Raw genomic sequence first — 17,942 nt, forward strand, 5'->3', positions numbered from 1 at the left:
CTAGTGGTTTATCGCCACCGAACCCTGGCCCACCACAATATGAACCTGCAAAACTCCGGAGAATATTAGCGAAGACTAAAACAATATATTTTCCATAATAAACTATCTATATTCATGCAAAAACGGTGTTATTTGTCTAAAAGAATCATTTTAACAACACATTTACTTGTTCTGACACCGTTTTTTTTGTTCTAAATCACTCCGCTAATGCAGAAACACGTGTTTTTCAACAAACAGTATGCGTTTTATCTTGATCTAAGGCCAACAATATATGATTATTATGATTATGGGGCTCGATGAACCAATTTAATAGTAGGCCTACAGATTAATAGGATTGTACGGTGCAGCATGGTCCGTGGATGGATCGAAGCACCTCGATGTATACAAGTCATGGAATCTGTCAGTTTCAGTGTTACGTGTCACCACATGAGGGGTGGTGCGGTGTTGATTAGCTGAGGGAGTAAAAATAAGTTCCCCTCTGTGATTTTTTTCCCCCATGTTTTTATATTCCAGGCCGTAAGCGAGGGACAGAGTCCCTGAAACAACGACAACAAGAGAAGCCCCGCCTACCCGGGTTTGGAGATCAGGAGGCCACGCCCCGGAAAGGGAGGAGGTTTCCACAGCAAAAAAAACAACTCGGGGCGAGAAGGCGATCGAGTGTGTGCACGTCGAGAGCCGATCGAGGAGGTGCTGGCCAGATTTGCGCCTGTGAAGTTTGGGAAGTTCCGATATGGGAAGCGCGATTCTGCCTGCGTGTGCACGTGGATGGAGGAGGCAGCTTCCTCCCGGGCTCGACAAGAGACGGCGCCATTTTGTATGCACGTGCCGGACGAAGCTCCCTCACACCAGATCGACAAGGGCCAGGCTGAGTACCAGTTTATTTAAAAGAAAGGGGTTTTTATTTTTGCTTGTCACCCTTTGTGTGTGCGAGGCTTCAATCATAGGAGTTATTTATAAAATTCATTACATTGTTCTTTTTGGTTCACGAAAAAATATTTTCACGAAAAAAATAAGTGACCACTATATTCGTTATTGTTGTGTGTCTGTCTGTCTGTCTGTCTGTGTTTGTTGGGTAGTCGATAAAGTCGAAAAAATATATATATATTTTTTTGATCTACCCTTATTATCACTTTTTCCGTCGATATGTTTGTCTGTATGTCTGTCTGTTCGGTCCAGTGCTCCGTTAATACAATGGCAATTTAGATGAAACTTGGTGGGTAGGTTCATACCATGACCTAGTTGTGTGCAAATGAGAACTGTTGCTATGGAGACCACCGTTGCCTAGCAACGAGACTTTGAAATTTTTGAAAAATCATAAAACAATAATTTTTTTCGAAAATCATAAATCGGGCCACGAGTGACTGTGGGCAGTACATTCAGCCATATTGTCAAAAATTTCCAGCCGAATCCTATGAAAACTGTCGGATAAGATAGACTTTGAATGAACCCTGGTCGAAAACAATAAAAAAACGAAGTTCGTTATATCTCAGAGACTGAGTCAGATATACATGAAACTGGTATGGTAGGTTCATGGTATGTCTTAGTTATGTGACAAAGAACCATTGCTATGGACCCCACCGTTGCCTAGCAACGGCCGAAAAACCTCTAAATGTGGGGGTATTTTAACGAAAAAACAATCTGCAGCATTAACCCTTGAAGCTCGAATCATGAATTTTTTTGTCCTTAATCCTCAGGTCATTCCCCATCGAACGGGCCCATCGCGTCAGGTTCTATTGGGTAGGCGACTACCCATGTCCGCCTACCGGCTTGTCTGTCTGTCCCGAGCATAGCTCCGTGGGTTTTGATGCGATCCTGACAAAATTTTGGTGGGAGGTTTATATCAGGATCCAGTTGTGTTTTCCTGAAAATGGGCGTGGTGCGCCCATTATGGGCGGAGCCACGCCCAAAAAACGTGTTTTTAGGGGGTAGCCGATTTCAATTTGCGTCTTCTCCTCGGGGGTTTGTCGAATCTGACACGGGTTTCAGTATTTGGTTAGCCCAATAGCACCTGCATAGCCCCACGGAGCTCGATTTATTTATATATATATATATATATATATATATATATATATATATATATATATATATATATATATATATATATATATATATTGTCGCGGATTCGCGCCCGCCGGCGTGCGAACGGCCACGTAACTCGAATCGCGGCACGTCGCCCACCGGACGGACAATCCAGTCTTGACCCTCTCGGACTAACGCCGGGAACCAGTCACGGGTGGACCTTTCGGTCTCACCGCGATCGAGCCAATCGGCCCCCGCGTGGGATAGGGTTGCTCGCCAAATTCGACCTACCTAAGTACCCACACGGAGGGTAGACCGGGCGATCGCACCTCGCCGCAGGTCGACTTCGGACACGGGCCACTTAAGCGACCCGTTCCGTACTATCGGGATAACCGAGCGGTGTTATTCGTCGGCCTCGACGGTTCGATTAATTATCGGGCGTCTTAGCCCTCGACCAACCCTTTACGTGAAGCAAGATGGGGATTCAATGAAAGAAATGACGAAGCGAAGCGGGAAAACAGTTCAATAATAAGCACATTTATTTCGCGATGAACGGAAAGCACACATATACAATTCCACCAAAAGCACATGGAAAAGAAGAAGACAAAAAGCAAATGCGACGATGCAGATCTAATACCGACTACGCGAGCACACGGCAACACTTATACAATTTTACTTCACAGACGGCGCCGACAACACATATTCCCAAAGCAAAAGAAAAGAGAACCACCCTCCAGGATGAGGGGGTAGGTGGGCCTGGGGCCGAGACCGTGTCGGGCCTACCCGTCTGATGATGAGACGCGGAGCGGCGGTGGTGCCTCAACTCCGCGGGCCTCGCGGACAGTGTCTGGTAGGGGGTGGGAAGGGGGCCCCCTTTTGTCGCACTATCTCAGCGCGGGGGGAAACAGGAGGGGGTTTCTGATGCTCGGGGAAAGGAGGATTTCACAAAATCGCGGGTCCCACGACGAGCGTCCCCACCACGACCTCGGTCGCGCCACCGGCCTTTCTCTCCGCAGTTCCCCGAATCCGACGCGAGCACCCCCTCGTCCGCCTTCGCCGCCGCCGCCTCTCCACAGCTCCGTCCTCTTCACTCCGACTCCGTGAACTCCCAACTGCACTGAACTGCTTCTTCACTTCCAACTGCGAACTCTTCCTCCTGCGAACTCAACTCTTCCTCCTACCAACTGAACTGCCTCGACTGACGAACGCGGCCCCTTATATCCCCCGTGGCCTCGCTCCTTCATCTTTGACCCTCTGCCTCCGACCTTTCACCTCGCTCCCCATTGGCCCGAGAAAAAGTGGGCGTGAATGCTTTTTGATCCATGAATTTGCATATAGCGACCGCCCTCCAACGCCCTGGAGGCGGGGCCAAACCGCCCCTCGCTCACCGATTGGACGGAACAAAAGTGGGCGTGAGTCGTTTTTGATCCGTTTTTCTGCGGAAAGTCCGCGATGCTTTTGAACACGCTGCTCGGTGCGCGCTCTACATGAGTCCAGCATCGGTGCCCACGAGTGGCGCGAGATGACGGTGATGCGATGGTGGCGAGTTGTGACGGTAAAGGTCGTGGCGGTTGTGGTGAAGCGGCGTTGTGGTTGGTGGTTGTTGTTGTGATGGCTGTTGAGACGTGGTTGGTGGTGGTAATAATGGCGGTTGGTCCAAAATAAAGACAGTAAAAGAAAAACGGCTATCCTGAAGAGTCGCAGCACGCATGAATGACATTTATTCCCTCTAGACAACGGGTTTGGGCCTAACTACACATATACTTACCGAGATATCTCACCTAAGGGACCTGAATGGTGGTTTGCGAATTTGGTCAACCACAACACTACCCCCTCCCCTTTTTACAGACTCGTCCCGAGTCGTCAAATTTTCGTGTGCCATCATGTGTAGTTTTCCCCTCGTACATTTTACCTACGGATCCCTGAGTGCGACATTCATGGTATTCGTGTCCCCAAAATAAATAACCTGAGGGCTGCGTAACTACCTAAACAAACTCACTCACACGGACTACTTAAATAAAATTGCCGGCGCGAGGACAGACATGCCGGGGGCGCACTCATATTTACAGTACATCTTAACCTTAACTTACAAATTTTACACTAAACCATGGCCCAGGATCAATGAACTCTGCAAAAGAAAAGCAGTTAGCAGGGAGCCAGGCTGCTCGCATGCAGTCTCTGGCTCAAAACAATGCAGGTGACAGGGAACGTGGCTGGCTGCTCACACGCAGTCCAAGGCCTTCCCTTTTGAACTGAACGCAGTGAACCACAACGGTGCATGGGCTGCACAACCGTTGTCTCCGTGCCAGCTCAAGTGGCACATGCAATGAACACAACGAATGGATGGATGAATGGTTTGAACTGAACGCAGTGAACCACAACGGTGCATGGGCTGCACAACGCAGTCTCCGTGCCAGCTCAAGTGGCACACGCAATGAACACAACGAATGGATGGATGGACACAAACACGGTGCACGGGCCGCCACTGCAGGCCCGTGTTGTAGCTGCCAACAGGGCAGTTCTTGCAGCTTGAAAACTGTTGCCTTGCGGATCCTGGCGCACATGGAAATGAACAGGGGGGGGCAAAGCAAAATTGAACGGGGCTGGTGAACGTGGGCAGTGGGCATGGCATGGCAAAGGCAGCAGGCAAACACAGCCCGCAGGAGAAGGCCGCTGCAGGCAAACACAGCCGGCAGATGAACTGGCCGGCACAGGCCTTGAAGAAAAACAGCCAGCAGATGAACTGGCCGGCACAGGCCTTACAGCACAGCAGCTGCAGACGATCCAGCCGGCACAGGCCTTGCAGCACAGCAGCTGCAGATGAAGTTGGCCAGCCTTTGCCGTTCCGTGGAGGTTGGTGGAGGGAGTGCGGTGGTGCTGGCCACTTGGAAGGCGGGCTCGGACCTACCTACCTGTCTCCCTCCCACCTATCGCCTTTGCCTGTCACTGTACATACCCACTCCCTTAATTTGTCAAACCCAATTTAGCCCCAACTTATTTTTTTGTTGTTTTTATTTTTACTTCCCCACTATAAATCGTCCCCTAACCCCCTTTATCGTCTGTGTTCGGCTAACCTATCCTGTCACCTCGCCTACTCCCAACCCCTACGTTCCCTTCCCGGAGGGGAACAAGGGAGAGCTAGCGTCCTGTGTCGAGGCCCAATCTAAGCCTCAGGATGGCCTCCCCAGAGTTCAGCGATCTATAACCAAAGTGGGTCCAGCGGCCCACAACGAGAGCGAGGGGATGGATGGTGCGGAGGGGTACACTTCCTAATCTACCCTAACCATTTAACTGCTAAACTACCCCGGGGCTTTCAACAAGCACCTCTCGCTTAAACTATTGGTTCTAACAACCCAGATTCCCGTCGCCTGTGTTGGTGTCCTCACAATTTCGGGCCTCGCCCCCCAATTTTCTCTCCGTGCCCTCACACGGTCTCATGGCTGGGACACGTGGCTCCCCTTGGCAGGTACGACCCTCTGCCGATTCTCCGACGATGGCACCCCCGGGCACTACACTGCCTCCGAGCCTACCAGCTCCCTAACACCGGGGAGTGCCCCCCCATGGCACCTCCCCTGAAACGCACACGTGGCAGGCTGGCTTCCCAGGCCCCTTTCCGAGGGTCACCCTTGCCCACAACACTGCCCACGCGGCTAATGGCGCCCCGGGCCCCAGCACCAAGCAGGCGTACCCGTGCCCACTACGCTATCCCGGCCCCCCATGGGCCCTTGGCCTACCACGGCCGACTAGCCTGGTGCCCGGGGTACCCACTCAGCGATACTCACCTTTCGCAGCCACGCTCCCAAGCCCGTCAACAGGGCTCCTGCACCCCTCCAAACGGGTTTCGAGCCTACACTCCCACCAACAACAAAACGACTTCCATTTTTCAATTTAACTAACCCCCTAACTCACTTTATACTGACCCCGGGGTCCCTTGGGCGGGAGTCACTCCTCCCCCCAATCACTCATCGCACCATGCATTCCCCATTCGCTCCACACACACAGACCCGCTGGCCTCACTCACTCATCATGTCACAACACAACTCACCAACTCTTCGACACACTCACCACTGAACTCTGCCATCCTCCTAACTACCTCCCCTAACTAACTCGTGCTCCCACGTCGTCCCTTAAACTACAGCACGTTCCTTTTAACACTACGTAGCTAAACTACATCAACTCTACACATCCACCAGTCTGTCACTGTCTTCAAATAAATCATTTTATTTCCCAACCTAAAGCTCACTAAATCCCTCTACCTAATCCATTCCACGGACTCCATGAGGACTTACCCCTGAACCATGAAGTCGGTCTAACTAAGCTAACCCTTCCCCCTAACTAGTTTCCATCCTGTGCCCAGGATAAGGGGGTCTTCCACCCCTTGCCCAGGAATCCTGTGCACCCGAAAGTGAGGCTTGCTTTTTTTTCCTTTTTTTTTCTTTACATGCGCAGCACCAGCGCGGCAACTCAGAGCTCGCGCACTTTGCACCTGCCCGTGACGTCATGCAGCTGCACGTGTTCCTCGTCCCTCCTTGGACGGTACTATCCGGCAGGGATACCCCTCCTGCCGGATTCCAACCCCACGTGCAGCCATGGCGTCACCGTGCGCATAAAAAAAAACAAGCCCCACGTCTCGAGGGGTTCCCCACGCGAACACATGTGCTTTGCCCGTTGGAGCTTAACACACACGATCGCGTGGAGAACCCGTCCGGTCCAAATCCGCTATCCTGCCTAAACTTTGTCTGTCCGCGGGATCGGCAAATCCACCGCTGGCGTTTCCGGACCGGGACTTCACTCTCGCAAGCGAGCACGTGGTGGTCTCGTGCGTTGCACAGCACGGGCCTCGTGCTCACTGCTGGGTGAACCCGGCACGGTCCCCGAAACATCTACAGCCGCTACTCGGCTTTCTTTCTTCTCATGTCGCCGTCTCCGTCTCCATTCCACACACGCACTCCCGCGTGTCACGACGCTGACACTCCATTCCATCACATTCACCCCGGGAGACGCGGCTGCGTGCTCCCGCATGCCAACCGACATCTCCCTCACATACCGCTCTCTCACACACACGGTCTCCCTTGCATTCGGCCGTTCACTCGCGCGTGCCTCACTACTCACACAAACCATACTACTTACACACGCGGGGGCACTCACCTGCGGTGCCTCATCCACACTCCGTGCCTCACTCACACACGCGGGGGCACTCACCCGCGGTGCCTCACTCATACTGGCCGTTTCATCCACACACACGGCCTCTTCCACACACGGTGCCTCATCCACACACGGCGTGCTGGGAAGCACGTACTCCGGCACCATCGCCACCACACCACTCACACACGGGGTCGCTTCCACACACGGGGACGCACTCACACCTTGCACCCCACACACAGGGACAACTACACTGGGGATTTGTGTCCCCACAAGGGTCTCCGGGGCCTCTATAACCCCCCAAGCTCTCCGTGCACCCATTCGCAGCACTCCTCCTCTCGACCTCGCAAAGCACGACCGAACTCACCTGGTCGTGACTCGCCTCAAGGGGGCATACTCCCTCCCCTCGTTCCTGGAGGAGGCCATCCAGCTGCTCGCACTGGGCCTCCACCCAGTCCACCAGCTCACCCCCATTGTCCTCCACTACCTCCGTGTGTGTGTGTGTGTGTGTGTGTGTGCGCGTCACTTACCCCATCTTCATCGTGTAGTCTTCCCTCTATCGTTCCTATCTCCCGTGTCTCTGCCAACTCTTCACCCTTTACCTCCCTTGTCTCAACTATTATTTCCGTTGTCGTCACCTCGTGTCTCGTCTCGCACGTTTTGGTCTCCCCATTTAATTTTTCCCTTTCGGTCACCGTCGATTCTTTTGTTACGACCCTCGCCCAACACGCCCCCCGAATTATTTTTTTACCCGCCTCCACCGCGGGCCTGTCAGCCGCTGCACCCCCTTCCAGCTCGTTCGCTCCTACACGTGGAGTCGCCATTTTGAGTTCCCTGCTAACGGCCTTCATGCCCGCCTGCAGGCATCGGCCCATGTTCTGCGTCTCACCCCGCAGCTCTTTCATTTCTTCCTTCATGTTTGTTTCCATTCCGTTCATTTGCTGTGTATTCGCATCCATCTTTTCGTTCATGCCTTTCATTTCATTTGTATTTGTATCCATCTTTTCGTTCATTCCTTTCATTTCGTTTGTCATTGCCGCCAGCATGGCGCATAGCTGGGCCATGTCGGGTGCGCTTGAGTGAGCCGTTTCGGCAGGGGTTGGGGAAGGGTTTTGGTGGAGAGGGGGAGGGGAGGTGTCATACACCGCGGCCGCTGCCGCACCCATTTCGGGCTCTGGGTTCAGTTGGGCGAGTTCGTTTTCCTGTACTATTAACATTTCCTGCACGGGGATTTCATCCTGAGCCATGGATCCTACACATTCTACATCCATTTCTAATACCCCCGGCTCCCGCTCGCCTTGAGACGCCATCTTGCTTCTCGTGAAGGGTTAATTTGAATCGCTCGTAATTTGGAGGGAATCGGGGGTCGCTTCTCTCACCCCTGGACCGATTCCCGTGAATTTAATTGGAGACAGGAGAGCCCGTTGTCCCGTTCTCCGATACCAGTGCCGCGAGGAGGGCGATGGGTTTGTATCCCACTCCTGACACCAGTGTCGCGGATTCGCGCCCGCCGGCGTGCGAACGGCCACGTAACTCGAATCGCGGCACGTCGCCCACCGGACGGACAATCCAGTCGTGACCCTCTCGGACTAACGCCGGGAACCAGTTACGGGTGGACCTTTCGGTCTCACCGCGATCGAGCCAATCGGCCCCCGCGTGGGATAGGGTTGCTCGCCAAATTCGACCTACCTAAGTACCCACACGGAGGGTAGACCGGGCGATCGCACCTCGCCGCAGGTCGACTTTGGACACGGGCCACTTAAGCGACCCGTTCCGTACTATCGGGATAACCGAGCGGTGTTATTCGTCGGCCTCGACGGTTCGATTAATTATCGGGCGTCTTAGCCCTCGACCAACCCTTTACGTGAAGCAAGATGGGGATTCAATGAAAGAAATGACGAAGCGAAGCGGGAAAACAGTTCAATAATAAGCACATTTATTTCGCGATGAACGGAAAGCACACATATACAATTCCACCAAAAGCACATGGAAAAGAAGAAGACAAAAAGTAAATGCGACAATGCAGATATAATACCGACTACGCGAGCACACAGCAACACTTATACAATTTTACTTCACAGACGGCGCCGACAACACATATTCCCAAAGCAAAAGAAAAGAGAACCACCCTCCAGGATGAGGGGGTAGGCGTGCCTGGGGCCGAGACCGTGTCGGGCCTACCCGTCTGATGATGAGACGCGGAGCGGCGGTGGTGCCTCAACTCCGCGGGCCTCGCGGACAGTGTCTGGTAGGGGGTGGGAAGGGGGCCCCCTTTTGTCGCACTATCTCAGCGCGGGGGGAAACAGGAGGGGGTTGCTGATGCTCGGGGAAAGGAGGATTTCACAAAATCGCGGGTCCCGCGACGAGCGTCCCCACCACGACCTCGGTCGCGCCGCCGGCCTTTCTCTCTCCGCAGTTCCCCGAATCCGACGCGAGCACCCCCTCGTCCGCCTTCGCCGCCGCCGCCTCTCCACAGCTCCGTCCTCTTCACTCCGACTCCGCGAACTCCCAACTGCACTGAACTGCTTCTTCACTTCCAACTGCGAACTCTTCCTCCTGCGAACTCAACTCTTCCTCCTGCCAACTGAACTGCCTCGACTGACGAACGCGGCCCCTTATATCCCCCGTGGCCTCGCTCCTTCATCTTTGACCCTCTGCCTCCGACCTTTCACCTCGCTCCCCATTGGCCCGAGAAAAAGTGGGCGTGAATGCTTTTTGATCCATGAATTTGCATATAGCAACCGCCCTCCAACGCCCTGTAGGCGGGGCCAAACCGCCCCTCGCTCACCGATTGGACGGAACAAAAGTGGGCGTGAGTCGTTTTTGATCCGTTTTTCTGCGGAAAGTCCGCGATGCTTTTGAACACGCTGCTCGGTGCGCGCTCTACACGAGTCCAGCATCGGTGCCCACGAGTGGCGCGAGATGACGGTGATGCGATGGTGGCGAGTTGTGACGGTAAAGGTCGTGGCGGTTGTGGTGAAGCGGCGTTGTGGTTGGTGGTTGTTGTGATGGCTGTTGAGACGTGGTTGGTGGTGGTAATAATGGCGGTTAGTCCAAAATAAAGATAGTAAAAGAAAAACGGCTATCCTGAAGAGTCGCAGCACGCATGAATGACATTTATTCCCTCAAGACAACGGGTTTGGGCCTAACTACACATATACTTACCGAGATATCTCACCTAAGGGACCTGAATGGTGGTTTGCGAATTTGGTCAACCACAACAATATATATATATATATATATATATATATATATATATATATATATATATATATATATATATATATATATATATATTTTCATTTTCTTCCCAAGGTCACGAACTTAGAAAATTGCGAATTTTGACATAAAAAAAATTTCTTCTCCGAGGGGTTTGTCGAATCTGGCAGAGGTTTCGGTATTTGGTTAGCCCAATGGCACCTGCATAGCCCCAGAGAGCTCGTTTTTTTTTTTTTTTTTTTTTTTTTTTTTTTCATTTTCGTCCCAAGGTCAAGGTCACGAACTTAGAAAATTGCGAATTGTGTTTTTAGGGGGTAGCCAATTTCAATTTGCATCTTCTCCTTGGGGGTTTTTCGAATCTAGCAGAGGTTTCGGTATTTGGTTCACCCAATGGCACCTGCATAGCCCCATAGAGCTCAATTTTTCATTTTCCTCACAAGGTCAAGGGCACAAGGTCACGAACTTAGAAAATTGTGAATTTTGACATTAAAAAATTTCTTCTCCGAGGGGTTTGTCGAATCTGGCAGGGGTTTCGGTATTTGGTTAGCGCAATGGCACCTGCATAGCCCTACGGAGCTCGATTTTTAATTTTCGTCACAAGGTCACGAACTTAGAAAATTGCGATTTTGACATAAAAATCCATCTTCTCTGAGGAGTTTGTCGAATCTGGCAGGGTTTTCGGTATTTGGTTTGCGCAATGGCACCTGCATAGCCCCACGGAGCTCAATTTTTCATTTTCGTCCCAAGGTCAAGGTCACAAGGTCACGAACTTAGAAAATTGCGATTTTGACATAAAAATCCATCTTCTCCGAGGGGTTTGTCGAATCTGGCAGTGGTTTTGGTATTTGGTTAGCCCAATGGCACCTGCATAACCCTACGGAGCTCGATTTTTTTTTTATTTTTATTTTTTTTCATTTTCGTCCCAAGGTCAAGGTCACAAACTTAGAAAATTTCAAATTTTGACATAAAAATCATACGACCGCCCAAACTTTGAGAGCTCGGATGACGATATTTTTTTATGCATAATCTTGAGGTCATTCCCCACCTAAAGTCTTGAAACCATTTTTCTCTATCTCGAACATTTTGCCCGAGGCGCCCCCTTCAAGTTTGTTTTTACGCTGATTTCATCAAAGTATGCATAATCCGAGGAGTGCGAAATGCCATATGGCCTATATGATGTTATATTGTTCCTGGAATGTTCCAGAGGAAGTTTTGCACCAAAGGTGCAAAACCTTTGGTGAATACACCAAATTAAATGTATTCCCTTCCAAAGAAACCGCATTTCGTGTATTTGTAGCGGGGTTCGCAGATCAAACACACTTGTGCTGTCCTTCTGTTCCAAACCCGAAAACTCCTACTCCGCCGGCTACTGCCCTCACTGGGCTCTGTCATCTTCCGCCATACCCTTCGAGCATGAGGTGAAATCCATGTCAATGAGCGTGTCCACCTCCTGGGAATAAGGACCGCTCGACCGCCCCATGAGGTTGGTTGGTGTTAACCTCCTGGCTACCACAAATTTAGGTAGTAGGAATCCAACCCCAGCTCCCCTACAACTGCTGACAGAAGCAGGATTCTAACCCGGTCAACTTCACGACAATATTTTACACAGCAATCCGAATTTATCCAAAAACAGACATATTTACTGAAAACAAGCGTTTTTAACAACACATTTGCTTGGTGTGAACCCGATTTTTGTTGTAAATCGCTATTCTCACGTAGAAACACGTTTGTCATCAAATCATGTGTATTTTAGCTTGTTCTGTGAAAAACAATACATTTTACACAAGAAAGTTTTTTTTCATGAAAAAACGGTTTTATTTCATTTAAACAACCATTTTTTAAAACACATTCACTTGTTCTGACCCTGTTTTTTGTTCTAAATGACTATTCACACAGACACACATGTTTTTCAACAAATAGTGTGTATTTTAGCTTGTTCTAACCAAAACAATTTCTTTTACGAAGAAACATTCACGCAAAAACGGTCTTATTTGCTTAAAACAAGCATTTTAAACAACAAATTTGCTTGCTCTGACCCTCTTTTTTTGTTCCCAATCACTTATCTCATGCAGAAGCACATGCTTTTCATCAAATAGTGTGTATTCCAACTTGTTCTAAACAAAACAATACATTTTACAAGGAAAAATTATTCAAGCAAAAAGGTCTTACTTGCATCAAACAAGTGTTTTAACAACAGTTTTCCTTGTTCTAACCCCAATTTTTGTTCTAAATAACTACTCTCTTGCAGAAACACATGTTTTTCATCAAATAGTGTGTATCTTAGCTTGCACAAAGCAAAACAATACATTTTACAAAAACTATATTCATGCACAAACGGTGTTATTTGCTTTAAAAAGTGTTTTAACAACACTTTTGCTTGTTTCTTGACCCTGTTTTTTTTATTCTAAATCACTATTCTCATGCAGAAACACATTTTTAATCAATGGTGTGTATTTTACCTTGTTCTAAACAAAACAATACATTTTAGAAAGAAACATTATTCATGCTTCAAACAAGTGTTTTAACAACACTTTTCCTTGCTCTGACCTTGTTTTTTGTTCTCAATCACTATTCTCATGCAGTCACACATGTTTTACCTCAAATAATGTGTATTTCAGCTTGTTCTAAACAAAACAATACATTTTACAAAGCAACATTATTTTTGCAAATATGGTTTTATTTTGTAAAAGCAAACATTTTTGATCCTCGTGGAGGATCTCCAAGTCTTACTCATGTTGTTGTTCTTGTGGACTTTTTTGTTTCACAGCCTACAGTTTTCATCAAAACTTCCTGAAACTTGGCATATATATATATATATATATATATATATATATATATATATATATATATATATATATATATATATATATATATATATATATATATATATATATATATATATATATATGTAAAAATACCCCGCGCAGACAGTAACCACCTCCAATTTTGAAAATTCCTCCTATAAAAAAGTTATGACGTCAAAATATCTCCGCTAATGGAAATTGCCTAAAAAATTATCTCCGAAACTAGGCAAGCTTTTTGAATTCTGTTTGCGGGAATCGAACAGGGCATTAGCAGAGATGAATTACCGCACATATGATACATCACTATGACGTCATATCAATTTTTATGACGTCATTCCTATTTTTTGACATTGTTTGTTTTTTGTTTCATTTGTTTCACAGCCTACAGTTTTCATAGAAACTTCCTGAAACTTGGCATATATATGTAAAAATACCCTGCACAGACAGTAACCATCTCCGATTTTGAAAATTCCTCCTGGAAAAAAAGCTGTGACGTCAATATATCTCCGCTAATGGAAATCGCCGAAAAAATTATCTCAAACTAGGCAAGCTTTTTGAATTCTGTTTGCGGTAATCGAACAAGGCATTAGTAGAGATGAATTAATTACCGCACAGATGATACATCACTACGACGTCATATAAATTTTTATGACGTCATTCCTATTTTTTGACATTTTTTGTTTTACAACCCAGAGTTTTCATCGGATCTTCGTGAAACTTGCCATGTACTGTATATGCGGAAAGCGCACGCGCAGGCAGTCACCATCTCCGATTTTGAAAATTCCTCCTGGAAAAAAAAGTTATGACGTCAAAATATCTCCGCTAATGGAAATCGCCGAAAAAATTATCTCCGAAACCAGGCAAGCTTTTTAAATTCTGTTTGTGGGAATTGAAGAGGACATTAGCAGAGATGAATTACCGCACATATGATACATCACTATGACGTCATATCAATTTTTATGACGTCGTATCAATTTTTATAACGTCATTCTTATTTTTTGACATTTTTTGTTTCACAACCCAGAGTTTTCATCGGATCTTCGTGAAACTTGCCACGTATATGCAGAAAGCCCATGTGCAGTCAGTAACCATGTCCGATTTTGGAAATTCTTCCGAGAAAAAAAGTTGTCGTCATAATATCGCCACTAATGGAAATCGCCTATACCATTATCTCCGAAACTCGGCAAGCTGTTTGAATTTTGTTTGCGGGAATCAAGCCGGGCATTAGCACAGATAATTTATCGCAAACCTGATACATCACAATGACGTCATATTCGTTTTTATGACGTCATCATTAAGAGGATGAGGATCTTAGCTCATTCGAGCTTGTTAAGAACATGTTTGCTTGTTTTGACCATGTTTTTTTTGTTCTAAATCATGATGCTCATACAGAAATGTATGGTTTTCATCAAGTAGTGTATTTTAGCTTGTTTTAGACAAAAAAATTCATTTTGCAAAAACTTTATTCATGCAAAAATGGTCTTATTTACTTAAAACAAATGTTTTAACAATGCATTTGCTTGTTCTGACCCCAATTTTTGTTTTAAATCACCACTGTCATGCAGAAACACATGTTTGTCATCAAATAGTGTGTATTTTAGCTTGTTATTAAAAAAAAAACAACAATACATTTTACAAAGAAACATTATTCATGCAAAAACGGTCTTATTTGCATCAAACAAGCGTTTTTAACAACACATTCGGTTTTTGTAACCCTGATTTTGGTCCAAATCACTTTTCTAATGTAGAAGCACATGCTTTTCATGAAATAATGTGCATTTTATCTTGTTCAAAGCAAAACTATATATTTTACATAAGAAACCCCATTCATCCAAAAACAGACTGAGATGCCTAAAAGAAGCATTTTTCACAATGCGTGAGGTTGTTCTGATCCCAATTTTGTTCCCAATCATGATGCTACTTCAGAAACGCATGTTTTTCATTAAGTCGTTTGCATTTTAGCTTGTTTTAAGTAAAACAATACATTTTGCACAAATAACCTTATTCATGCAAAAATAGTCTTTTTTTCATGAAATAAACATATTGTTGCGAATTCGCGCCCGCCGGCGTGCGATCGACCACGTAACTCGAATCGCGACCGCGTCGCCCACCGGACGGACAATTCAGTCGTGACCCTCCTGGGACTACCGCCAGAAACCAGTCACGGGTGGCGGTTTAACCCCACCACCACCCAGTCCGCAGTCTACCCGCGCGAAAGAGGGTGAATCGCCGAATGTCGATATACCTAAGTACCCGCGCGGGTAATCTGCTGAGGGATGGGACCACGCCACAGGCTGACTCTGGACACAAACCGCTTAAGCGGTTCGTTCCGTATTACAGAGATAACCGAGCGGAGTTATCGTCGGCCTTGACGCTTCCTATTTATTACCGGGTGTTTTAAACCCACTACCAATCCCTTACATGATGCAAGATGGAGATTCAATAAAAGAAAAGACGAAGCGAAACGGAAAACAGTTCAACAAGCAAGCACTTTATTACACAGTCAAAAGGAAGCAGGGAAAGAGTTAAAACCGAATATAATTATTACAACACTTAAACAGTTCTACTTGACCAGACTGGCGCCACACACACACATTTACACAAAAACCTAAAAGAAATGGAAGTCATGACTTTCCTGAGCGCGTCGAGTCCTTGGCGACCGTAACTCCGAGTCCCTCCGGCGTGGTCCGCGAGCTCGTGCCGCGCGTCGCTCGTGTGGTCCGCTCGACAGCTCGGACGAACGAACAGAACCTCCGACCAGGGACGATCACCGCAACTCTCCACAATTCCCCTTCAGGGACAAGGGAACAGGAAAAGGAACGACGTTCTCGTCGAACTTCACGTCCACGTCTTTTGTCGATCGCTTGCACGAACCAAGAGCCTTCAGCCTCCAACTGGGACAAGGGAACAACCAACCAACCACGACTCTTCACGCCCACCCTTTTGTAGGGGCCGGCTCCGCCCTTCACTCTGCCCCATTTCTGTCTCCACCTCCCTTCGAGGCGTTTCCAGAAAGCTCTCGAAGGGGGGCGTGCCCCCACTCCGACCGCCTCACGCTGTGCATCCACCAATCGGGAGCGAGCTGCCACACCCCTCCCCTTCACACCAAGCGTGGTGGGGGGGGGATTCAGGCGGAAGCATCAGGCGGGAAAACCCTACAAGCGTTGTTGGTTTTTGTTCTTGCACGCGCCCGCACGGTGCTCGTTGAATGGCAAGTGGCAAAGATGTGGTCGCGTAGTTGTGGAAGGTGGCGTCGTGTAGTGAATGGCGTGATTGTTGGCGTCGTGTAGTGAATGGCGTGATCGTTGAGATGTTAGTTGTGGTGATGTTCGTTGTTGTTCTTGCACCAAATTAACAATAGCCAAAGAAAAACGGCTAACTGAAGCGTTGCAGCCTGAATGGATCACATATATTCCCACTATACAACGGGTTTGGGCTAACAACACATGAACTTACCGATATATCTCACCTGAGGACTCTTTATGGTGTAATGCGAATTTGCACCACCGTAACAATATTTAACAACACTTTAGGTTGTTCTGACTCCGTTATTTATGATAAATCACTTAGCTAATGCAGAAACACATGTTTTTCTTCAAATAGTGTATTTCAGGTACCACTAAATAGAACAACACATTTTACACAGTTTTTTTCATGCGAAAACGGTCCTTTTTGCTTTAATCAAGCATTCATAACAATACATTAGCTTGCTCTGACCAGAGTTTGTTCGAAATCACAATTGTAATGCAGAAACGTGCTTTTCTCAAACAATGTGCATTTTATCTTGTTCAAAGCAAAACAATACATTTTACACAATAAAACCTCATTTATGCAAAAACTGACTTATTTGCCTAACAGAAGCGTTGTAAAGCAACGCAGGAGTTTGTTCTGACCCCAATTTTGTTCCCGATTATAATGCCAATACAGAAACGCATGTTTTTCATTAAATAGTTTGCATTTTTGCTTGTTCTAAGTAAAACAATACATTTTGAACACGGAACCTTATTCATGCAAAAATGATCTTATTTCCATGAAGCAAGCGTTTTTAACAACACTTTAGGTTGTCTGACCCCGTTATTTATTATAAATTACTTAGCTAATGCAGAAACACATGTTTTTCTTCAAATAGTGTATTTTAGGTACGACTAAAGAGAACAACACATTTTACACAATAAACTTTTTTCATGCGAAAACGGTCTTTTTTGCCTTAAGCGTTTCTAACCATACATTACCTTGTTCTAAATCGCTATGCTAATGCAGAAACACGTGCTTTTCATCAAATAGTGTGCATTTTAGCGTGTTCCCCAACAGTGTTCAAAGGAAAACGATACATTTTACACAAGAAACCTAATTCATGCAAAAATTTACTTATTGCTTAAAACAAGCATTTTAACCAACACTTTAGGTTTTTTGACCCCAGTTTTGTTCTAAATCACTAATGTAATGCAGAAACATGTGCTTTTCATGAAATATTGTGTATTTTAGCTTGTTCAAGGAAAAAAATACATTGTAGATACGTTCATGCAAAAACAGACTTATTTGCCGAAAACAATAATTTTTAACATGTCATGTTTTTATGACCCAGATTTTGTTTTAAATCACAACGCTTGTGCAGAAATGTATGTTTTTCATCAAATTGTGTGCATTTCAGCTTGTTCTAAGGAAAATGATACATTTTATGTAAGAAACCTAATTCAACCAACAACAGTTCAATCTATACTATCATCCATCTATCCATTGGAACCATACTCTGTACAG

The 17,942-nt window shown here is 46.9% G+C and overlaps 1 long non-coding RNA gene across 1 annotated transcript in view; it reads left to right on the top strand.

Moving 5' to 3' along the window:
• Positions 1 to 519: 519 nt before the first annotated feature.
• LOC147019453 (uncharacterized) overlaps positions 520 to 17,942 on the top strand; it is a 38,605-nt gene continuing 21,182 nt past the window's right edge. Inside the window, exon 1 of the long non-coding RNA XR_015061417.1 lies at positions 520 to 864. This is a non-coding gene — a long non-coding RNA (uncharacterized LOC147019453). The remainder of the gene's footprint in view (positions 865 to 17,942) is intronic.

This window comes from Eptatretus burgeri, chromosome 9 (assembly GCF_056783735.1).
Source record: "Eptatretus burgeri isolate ZD-2024b chromosome 9, Ebu_testis_v1, whole genome shotgun sequence".
In the NCBI taxonomy this organism is placed as follows: domain Eukaryota; kingdom Metazoa; phylum Chordata; class Myxini; order Myxiniformes; family Myxinidae; genus Eptatretus; species Eptatretus burgeri.